Source organism: Podarcis erhardii (genome assembly GCF_964252035.2).
Source record: "Podarcis erhardii genome assembly, chromosome: 3".
In the NCBI taxonomy this organism is placed as follows: Eukaryota; Metazoa; Chordata; class Lepidosauria; order Squamata; family Lacertidae; genus Podarcis; species Podarcis erhardii.
Genome location: NC_138507.1, coordinates 86504142 through 86513481, shown reverse-complemented (window position 1 = coordinate 86513481; position 9340 = coordinate 86504142).

The window sequence follows — 9340 nt, the reverse complement described above, 5'->3', positions numbered from 1 at the left end:
AGTATTGGAGCCTCAGCTTCATGATCTGTCCTTCCAGTGAGCACTCAGGGCTAATTTCCTTATGAATGGATAGGTTTGATCTTCTTGCAGTCCATGGGACTCTCAAGAATCTCCTCCAGCACCATAATTCAAAAGCATTAATTCTTCGGCGATCAGCCTTCTTTATGGTCCAGCTCTCACTTCCATACATCACTACTGGGAAAACCATGGCTTTAACTATATGGACCTTTGTTGGCAAGGTGATGTCTCTGCTTTTTAAGATGCTGTCTAGGTTTGTCATCGCCTTTTTCCTAAGAAGCAGGCGTCTTTTAATTTCGTGACTGCTGTCACCATCTGCAGTGATCATGGAGCCCAAGAAAGTAAAATCTCTCACTGCCTCTCACGACGAGTCAGACATGACTAAACAACTAAACAACAACAGTCCATCATATAACCAGAGGTGTGCCCTTGCACTGAAAACAGCTGTAATAGAGCCCTGGCGTTGATGAACCCTGGATGTACATGAATGTAAACTTGCCCCCATAATGTAAGGTCAAGATTTCTAAGACAGCATAAAGCCCCAAAGGTATTGAACTAAAGGGAAATTCCAAGGGATGGATGGATGAAGAGGATTGGGTTTATTTGTGTCTCCAGGATCCAAGACAAAGTGTGATATGCAGATCCCTTTGAAATAAATAAAAATAATTAAACATAAAATAGCAGGCTATACTTTCATCAAGCAGTCACTTATAATCTCCACAATTGTTTTTAAAACACATACGCAGACAAATGCCAAACAACTCCCCATTCTCTTCTATACAAGACTGATTAATATATTCCTTCATTAATCCAAGATCCCAGAACTGGACTTGGTTCATTTTGAGCTTGTCCAGAGGACGATTGATTATTTCTTACCCTTTTCTTGCAAGCCAATTTTTGATTAACAACCTTGTTTTGTTTATGATAGCTTACTTTTCCTTATAGTTTCTAGTGAGTGACAATCCTCCCACACAATCTTTCCCCCTTCTTTATCCACAATTTCATTGACATCTTCATAGATCTTGAATAGATTTGTAGGCTTGGGTTTTTGTTTTTGTTTTAGCTGTGTACAGTCATTATGTTTCTAATTGGCATTATGCACTGTTTGCTGGGTGCCAAAGGAAAGTCATCTTGGTATTTATTCTGTAGCTTGATCTTGCATTGCTTGAAAGGAAGAAAAATGACATATTTCTCATCCTCCAGTTTCCCCAATTAGCTGATTGATTTACTGGGGACTATAATTCACTGGAAACTGTAAGGAAATGTAAGCCATTATTTTTGCTAGAAAATGGTAAATAAAGGTAAAAGGTAGATGAACCCTAGACGGTTAAGTGCAGTCAAAGGAAACTTGCTCTGTCTCAGCTTCTGCCAACCTAGCAGTTCGAAAGATAAACAGGTACTGCTGTGGTGGGAAGGTACGGTAAATAGCATTTCTGTGCGCTCTGGCTTCTGTCACAGTGTTCCGTTGCACCAGAAGTGGTTTCGTCATGCTGGCCACATGACCCAGAAAGCTGTCTGTGGGCACACGTAAAAAATGGTATCTCAGTTATGAGATGTGATTTGCAGCAAGATATAAGTTGCTATTGGGTTGAACCCTTAAAAAACAGAAGAGGGTTTGATATGGAAGAGGAGACTAAGATTTGAGGAATTCAGGGAGTCCATATTCGAAAGCAAGCTCACCAGCTCTGCAGCTCCTGAAGTAATGTATGGACCAGAATGCGTACTGCTTTGGAATCTATGCTCCCAACAAATTTTACAAGATTATCTGTGGGCTCTCTGCCTTTTGTTGTTGTTGTTGGTTGTTGTTTTTTACAGGTTATAGCTGTTTCATGCAGCACAAAAGGGCAGAAGCTGCCATGTGCCTTGAAACTGCAGCTGAGAATGTGATGATGCATACAATGAAATGCTGTTGCTCCCAGGGACAGTATATGAAGGAAAAGATGACTGTCCCATGTATTTATTTATTTCCAGTACTTATGGACTGCTTTTCACCACAGATGGTCATAAAGTCGTTTACACAACCATCAATAAAACCATCCATCAAAATAATAAGGCGTTTAACACACACACACATCAAACCACAGATAAAGGCTTGAGTTCAATGAATAAGCATAGTACAACTTACTCAAAATGTCTTTGACAAGCACCTGAAGTCCAACAGGGAGGGTGCTTATCTAATCTCAGTTGTGGGAAGGTGGGGGAGCTCCATCTGCAGCCTTGGGCCCACAAAACTGAATGCACGGCTTCCAGTAGTTAGGATTCATGCCTCTAAGCCACAGCGTCTCCACGAACAGAGACATCCCCAAAGATTTCAGAGATCATTCAGTATTATAAGGGATCAGGCAATCCTTAAGATACTTTGGGCCCGAGTTGTTAAGGGCCTTGTAAACGAACACAAGAACCTTGGACCTTGCCTGGTAACCAATGAGCAGCCACTTCAAGCGTTTAAGCACAGGTGTTATGTGCTGGCAGTAATTAGTCCACTTCAATCATTTATGCCAGCTGGAGCCTCTGGACAAAGCCAAAGTTACCCCCTTTTTTGCTCCAAGTAGCTATAATTTATAAATATAGAGGGGGTGGAGGAATAAAAAGCAGCCTTTAGATCACCTCATAAAATTGTAAATGCTTTTCTTCTTCTAGAACAGGAGTGGAGAGCCTTTGGCCATTCAGATGTTGCTGAATCACAACTCCCATCAGCCCTAGCTAGCATGGGCAATGGCCAGTGATCATGGGAGTTATAATTCAGTAACATCAGGAGGGCCAAATGTTTCCCCACTCCTGTTCTAGAATTTCATGTGGTTTTAAAAATAATCTGCACATACATGCAAAAATGAAATAGAACATGCTAACTGTTGGTCACATGTGAAACTGATGTGGACCAAATTTAGGCTGATCCCCAGAGGAGACTGAATACCTGTGAGGTCTTATACCCCAAGACTGGCCAAGACACATTAATGCCAAGTGACTCAGGAGGATGCTCCTTACCAAAGATGACAAAGGTTCATAATGGCTGATTCAAAGAATGCTCTTGGCAGCTTTGAGTATAATTTGTAAATGAATGTTGCTGTTTGAAAACCATAGATACGTCTCTTCTTTGTCCATAGTCTTCCATGCATAGAAGGAACAAGATCCAGTTTGTTTCCTTACCCGTTTTTTATCGTTAGCCTGCAAACATTTGCACAACCCACCCAGAGGAAAGGATATAAAGCTAAAGAAATCATAAATAATAATACCTCATTGAAAAGGAAGTGTTTCCTTTTAGTGCTACACTATAGCTTTGGTAATGAGTGAAGGGAAAGCAAAACCTCCCTGGCCTGTTGCAAGACTTTTACCGATTGAGCCATGCCGCCGTATAATGCTCAAACTTGCTTGCAGATTTTCCATCTGTTTTACAGTGCTCTGGGCAGAGCAATAAAACACCCAGAAGCAAATCAAAGCCATATTTCTGCTTTGCTTTCACATTACCAGCTATGTTTAGTGAATGTATTTACAGTGCCTCTAGAATACATTTGGGTGCACATAATGGCAAATTCAGAGGAAGGGCCATAGTTCAATGCTAAAGCATCTATTTTGCATGCACAAGGTCCCAGGTTCAGTCCCCAGCATCTCCACATATGGCTGGGAATGCCCCCAGTCTGAAACTCTGGAGAGCTGCTCACGGGCAGATAATACTGAGGCGAAGGAGGGACCAATGCTCTGGCTCACAACAAGGCAGCTCCTGATGTCCCTGTTTAATGGCCCATTTCCAGTTTCCATTCCTGAGATCACTTCTCTTTATATTTATGCTGTCCTGTTGTCTCAAAAGGTTTTGCCCAGGCAAATAAATTCATCAATAAGTTAAAAGTTCTACAAGCAATACAAATGTTTCTCTTAATTAGATGTACAATCTAATTAAAACAGATTCCTTCAGAACCAGCCCCCCCATTGTTGTTTTGAGTCCATTATGCATTTTAATATGATATGCAGATGCAGTATGGAATTTTCAGAATGGACATGGGAGACCTAAGTCCAAACCACTAGGTGATTTGATCACCTTGGGCAAGTTCACCATCTCTCAGCCTGATCAACCCCACAGTATTGTGATAATAAATCTATGTACCACCAGCAAACTTGCTGGAATTGTGTGGCAGAGCCATTAGGCTACTTCCTGGTGTTTGGAGGCTAATAAAGATCAATTTCTGCTTTGCTTTCATATTCCTAGCTATATTTATGTGCAATGTGTTTCCAGCCCTCTAGAACTTATCTAGGTGCATATAGTGGCAAATTTAACTGCCCACCTCTGATCTCCTTTCCTGGTGTCATTTATCTTTACGTTCATGAGGTCTTCTCCAGCTTCCCATCAACTGGAGAATAGCTTCCAGCAATTCTTGCGTCATAAAATAAGTGTGTGTGTGTGTGTGTGTGTGTGTGTATACAAACACAGAGAGAACCAAAACACTGACTCCCTTGGTTAAAAGTTCTGACAGTCTAGTGCTAGACTTAGCTTCTGTAACAAACTGGGTCTGTTCTGTTTCAGTGCTAGCTCGAGGGACGGTGTGTCCCATTTCACAGCCTGAGGCAAAATGAGAAGGTGCTGCCCCCAGCTGTCACCGCCCCTGCTGAAGCCTCAGCTTACCAGACTGCCCAGCTGTGGTTTCTGGGTTCCACTAAGATCTCACAATAGCCCTGCAAGATCTTGCTAGGATCCAGAAGCCACTGCTGCAGCCATTGCTCCTTACGAAAAGAAGCAGCAGCAGTGTCTTCCAGTGATATCTCACTGAAACGCAGAAGACACAGCTGCTTCTCACTTCTCCAGTGGGGTGGGGGATGCCCACCATGGCACAAGGGTAGCAAGGAGAAGCAGCCACTTCTTGCAAGTTCTTGTTGGAATCAGGAAGCCACCACCACCATTTCTCACTTCTCTAGTGGTGGCGTCCCAACCTTGGGTTCCAGGGTCTGAGGACAGGGCCATCTCCAGAGGAAATGGAGGCTTTCCAGGATTCTGGGTCTTCATGAAAATCCTCTTGCGTTGATTGAGAGGCTAGTCTACTTCTTCATCAACATGCTGGTGGTAAGGCAATCCAATGCCCTCTAGATCAGTGTTTCCCAACCGGTGTTCCGCGGCACACTAGTGTGCCGCAAGACGTTGCCTGGTGTGCCGTGGGAGGGAGGCGGGCGAGTCCGGCGGCGAGAGGCGGGGCGGCGGCGGCGGCGAGCACACGCGGGGCGGCGAGCGAGCAAGCTCCCAAATCCCATCGCCGCTCGCTTCGGCCGGCCGCCCCGTGCCGCCGCCCCAAGCCTCGCGCGCCCAGCGGGAGCTCCTGCCGGGCGCGCAAGGCTTGCAGACACTCGCCCGAAGCACGGGGAGCCCTCCGGAGGGCTCTGCGTGCTTCGGGCAACAGGCTGCCGCCCCAAGCCTTGCGCGCCTGGCGGGAGCTCCTGCCGGGCGCGCAAGGCTTGCAGACACTCGCCCGAAGCACGGGGAGCCTTCCGGAGGGCTCCGCGTGCTTCGGGCAACAGGCTGCCGCCCCAAGCCTTGCGCGCCTGGCGGGAGCTCCTGCTGGGCGCGCAAGGCTTGCAGACACTCGCCGAAGCACGGGGCACCCTCCGGAGGGCTCCGCGTGCTTCGGGCAACAGGCTGCCGCCCCAAGCCTTGCGCGCCTGGCGGGAGCTCCTGCCGGGCGCGCAAGGCTTGCAGACACTCGCCGAAGCACGGGGCACCCTCCGGAGGGCTCCGCGTGCTTCGGGCAACAGGCTGCCGCCCCAAGCCTTGCGCGCCTGGCGGGAGCTCCTGCCGGGCGTGCAAGGCTTGCAGACACTCGCCCGAAGCACGGGGAGCCCTCTGGAGGGCTCCGCATGCTTCGGGCAACAGGCTGCCGCCCCAAGCCTTGCGCGCTGGGCGGGAGCTCCTGCTGGGCGCGCAAGGCTTGCGGACAGCTTCCTGAAGCCTGGAGAGCAAGAGGGGTCAGTGTGCACCGATGCCTCTTGCTCTCCAGGCTTCAGCGAAAGCCTGCATTCGCCCCATAGGACGCACACACATTTCCCCTTTATTTTTGGAGGGGAAAAAGTGCGTCCTATGGGGCGAAAAATACGGTACTTTCTTTGTGTTTACTTGATGCCTATTAAAGAGAGTTACTTTATATATAGTCAATATAGGCACAGAGTTAATTTTTTAAACATTTTCTAATGGTGGTGTGCCTTGAGATTTTTTTCATGAAACAAGTGTGCCTTTGCCCAAAAAAGGTTGGGAAACACTGCTCTAGATGCTGTTAGATTAAAACTCCCACCATTAATGAACATTAGTTGTGTTGGCTGAGGCTGAAGGGAGTTGTAGTCCAACAACATCTGAATGGTACCACACTTGCTACCCCTGTGGTTAGGAAACCATGCTGTCTTTTATCTTGAGTGAAAGGCTGGCTCTGATGTTCTAGCATTAAGGAACAGCTATTGCTGAAAAAGGAAATTCTTCAAAACTAAGATCATATTAGTTTTTTGATGGTGGCATGGGAAAACCATATATTGACTAATTTTGTCTTATACAATGTGTCACTCATAAGTTGAGCCACAAGTTTTCAGAGAAGAACTGTGGTCTTGATATGTGTCTGAAGACAGGTGGAGTCTTCGTAAGACTGATCACCCTATAAAAAAGTCAACCCACAGTCCCATCGCAATGTCAGAATGGAGATGTGAATCACCCTTGAGCAAAGCAAACACTGTTCATTCCATTTCACTGGCAAAAAAAAAATGCTGCCAGCAATAAATAAATAAATAGGATTGTTTTCTTTCTACTTTTGCTGTATGGCAAGCCATTTAAACAGTCTACCATTCCTTTAAACTAAGGTAATTTCACAATGCAAAATGTTCTTGAGTTGACCCAATTTGGAAGTGTCATGAGGATAATTTTCTTTCATGTGTATTCACTAATCAAGTAACAAGTGAGAGTGACATTGGCAATCAAGTGTTGGATGGGTATGCATGAGCAGTGTGATCACCTCCATTAATCCATCAAATAATTGCTATCTTGACGTGTATTTGTCTTTCGTTTTGTAGATATGTGTCATGAAATTTTAAAACACCCTGGCAGCTTAATCCCCTAGTTATGCAGACACCACATGAGAAGGACAATATTTTGTCTCTGTCTCCTCCACCTTGTTAATAGAAGGGGAGTTACTACAACATAGTACTGAAACATGGAGCTGTAGCAACTTCTCTCTTCCAAAGCATTTGTAAACTTGCCTGAGTATTTCTCTTGCCCAAGCCTCTCAGGACACTTTTTTCCTGCCACTAAGGAAGTGATTAAAAGGTAAAGGGACCCCTTACTTATGGTCTAAAAGCAGTGAGGAAGAATCATAGAATCATAGAGTTGGAAGAGACCATAAGGGCCATCGAGTCCAACCCCCTGCCAAGCAGGAAACACCATCAGAGCACTCCTGACATATGGTTGTCAAGCCTCTGCTTAAAGACCTCCAAAGAAGGAGACTCCTGAGATCTCCTCACCTAAATGGGGTCATCTTTCACAGTTACAGGTATTTCAAAGTTGCAAAAAACATTTTCCTCTTCATATTCCCAAGCATGTCCATTTTCTCAGGTTCTACCATTCCAGCAATTCTGTTGTCAGTGAAAAGACACAATAAGGATATGATTTTGTGTGAGTCGGTGCAGACTAACCAGCTCAGGATAATTCTAATCCAAACCACCTAAACTAGGCAAAAGTGGTGATGGATTCTGTCAGATGGTTGTTTAGGGGACCGTTTGAAATAGGTTGATGGTTCTCAGTCCACAGGCAGCAATACTGTCAAGACGCTATTATGACTAGCTCTAATTGGCTCCCATGTTGGCTTTCACAGCCCAGGCGCCTAGGATGGAAGGGAATGAACTTGGCCCAGGAGATGGTTCTGATCTGAAGATTAAGGCTGACAACATCACCACTTACTTCAGAATGACATCTCTGAAGAATGTGGAAATACTCCTAAACATTTTAGGACCTTGGTCTACAGCACATTGGCAATGTGCACATATTCATGTGTATTTAGACAGAGCCAAAGAATTCTGATGTCCTTATTCGCCTAGGATTCAACAAGTCTCCTTCCAGTAATAAAAGTGGTTGAACTTTGGAGGAAGCTGTCCTGGTCCTGATGAGGAACCCACAAGGCCTGAGGCAGTAAGGCAGAGGGCTGGTTGCAGTACTGCAGATAGCTTTGGTGGAAAGACTTCCTCCAGCAAGGGCTGGAGTTGAATTGGGGACTTTTGAGCCTGTGCCTCCAGTCCACGTGTGCCCCTTTGCTGGAGAATGGCAAAGGGTCAATCCTTTGGCCTGAAAATGGGTGCCCATCACTCTATAGACATTCTCTGCATCACTGGATTAGTGAGGTAGCATGAGAGGCACTCAAAGGAAGGTGCCTGCAAAGATCCTGTCTCTGGTTATATGGGCCCTGACGCTCTGTTTGCCAGCTTCACTGGGCTCCCAAACATCAGCCAGGAATGTGGTCCAGCTTTCCAGCCGGTGTCACTCTAGCCTCTGAATCACCTCTGCCTCCGACTCCAAGGCTGGGGCCATGACAGAGGGTCCTTTGCTTTTAACTTGGTAACTCTTCCACAGCCCCTTTCATTGCATTTTTAAACTGAGGAGTTTAGTCGGTGCTAAATTTTGTAACCCTGCATTTTCAGAGAAGCCTTGTGTTATTTAGGAGGCAGACTTACATTTGCTCTGTGGCAAATATTTTATCAGCAGGGACACAATATACACGTTGCAAAAGAGCATCTGGAATAAAGTATCTCTCTATTTCATGGAGGAGACATGTTTGCTATGCAGATGGGCTGGAGTAAATCTGGCCTTACAATTAAAATCTGTTTAGAGTTTGTAGTGAAGTGACTGATGGATTAGGCTCAGCGCTCCATCAATCCCCCACGCTCTCCTCTCCGCAGAGTAGTATTGACGGCACATCATAAATAGCCATTTGTACAAAGTGCAGGGATTCTTTAAGTATATCACTTTATAGCTGGTGTATATATTCCAAATGGTAGGGAAAATGCAAAGTGCTTGAGGTTTCTAAGTAACAAGGGCAAAGGGGTCCGCGGCTGCATCAAGGATGCCTTACTGGCGCACGTATCCTGCTGCAAAATAATGTTTGCATTCCCATTCTAGGCTGCTTTTGAATGGATTAATTAAGCTGTTGGGTGGGACAGACCTGCCAGTCTCAGAGCTACCAACTCTCATGTGCAAACTATCCTGCATTCAGTTGTGGACAGGTTAAAGTAGTTTTTCCACACCCTTGCTCCATTGTTTTGTCCATCCGCAATTTCTCTTTTTTTAACCCCCTTTCTCCATTTCTTTGTCCTGTCC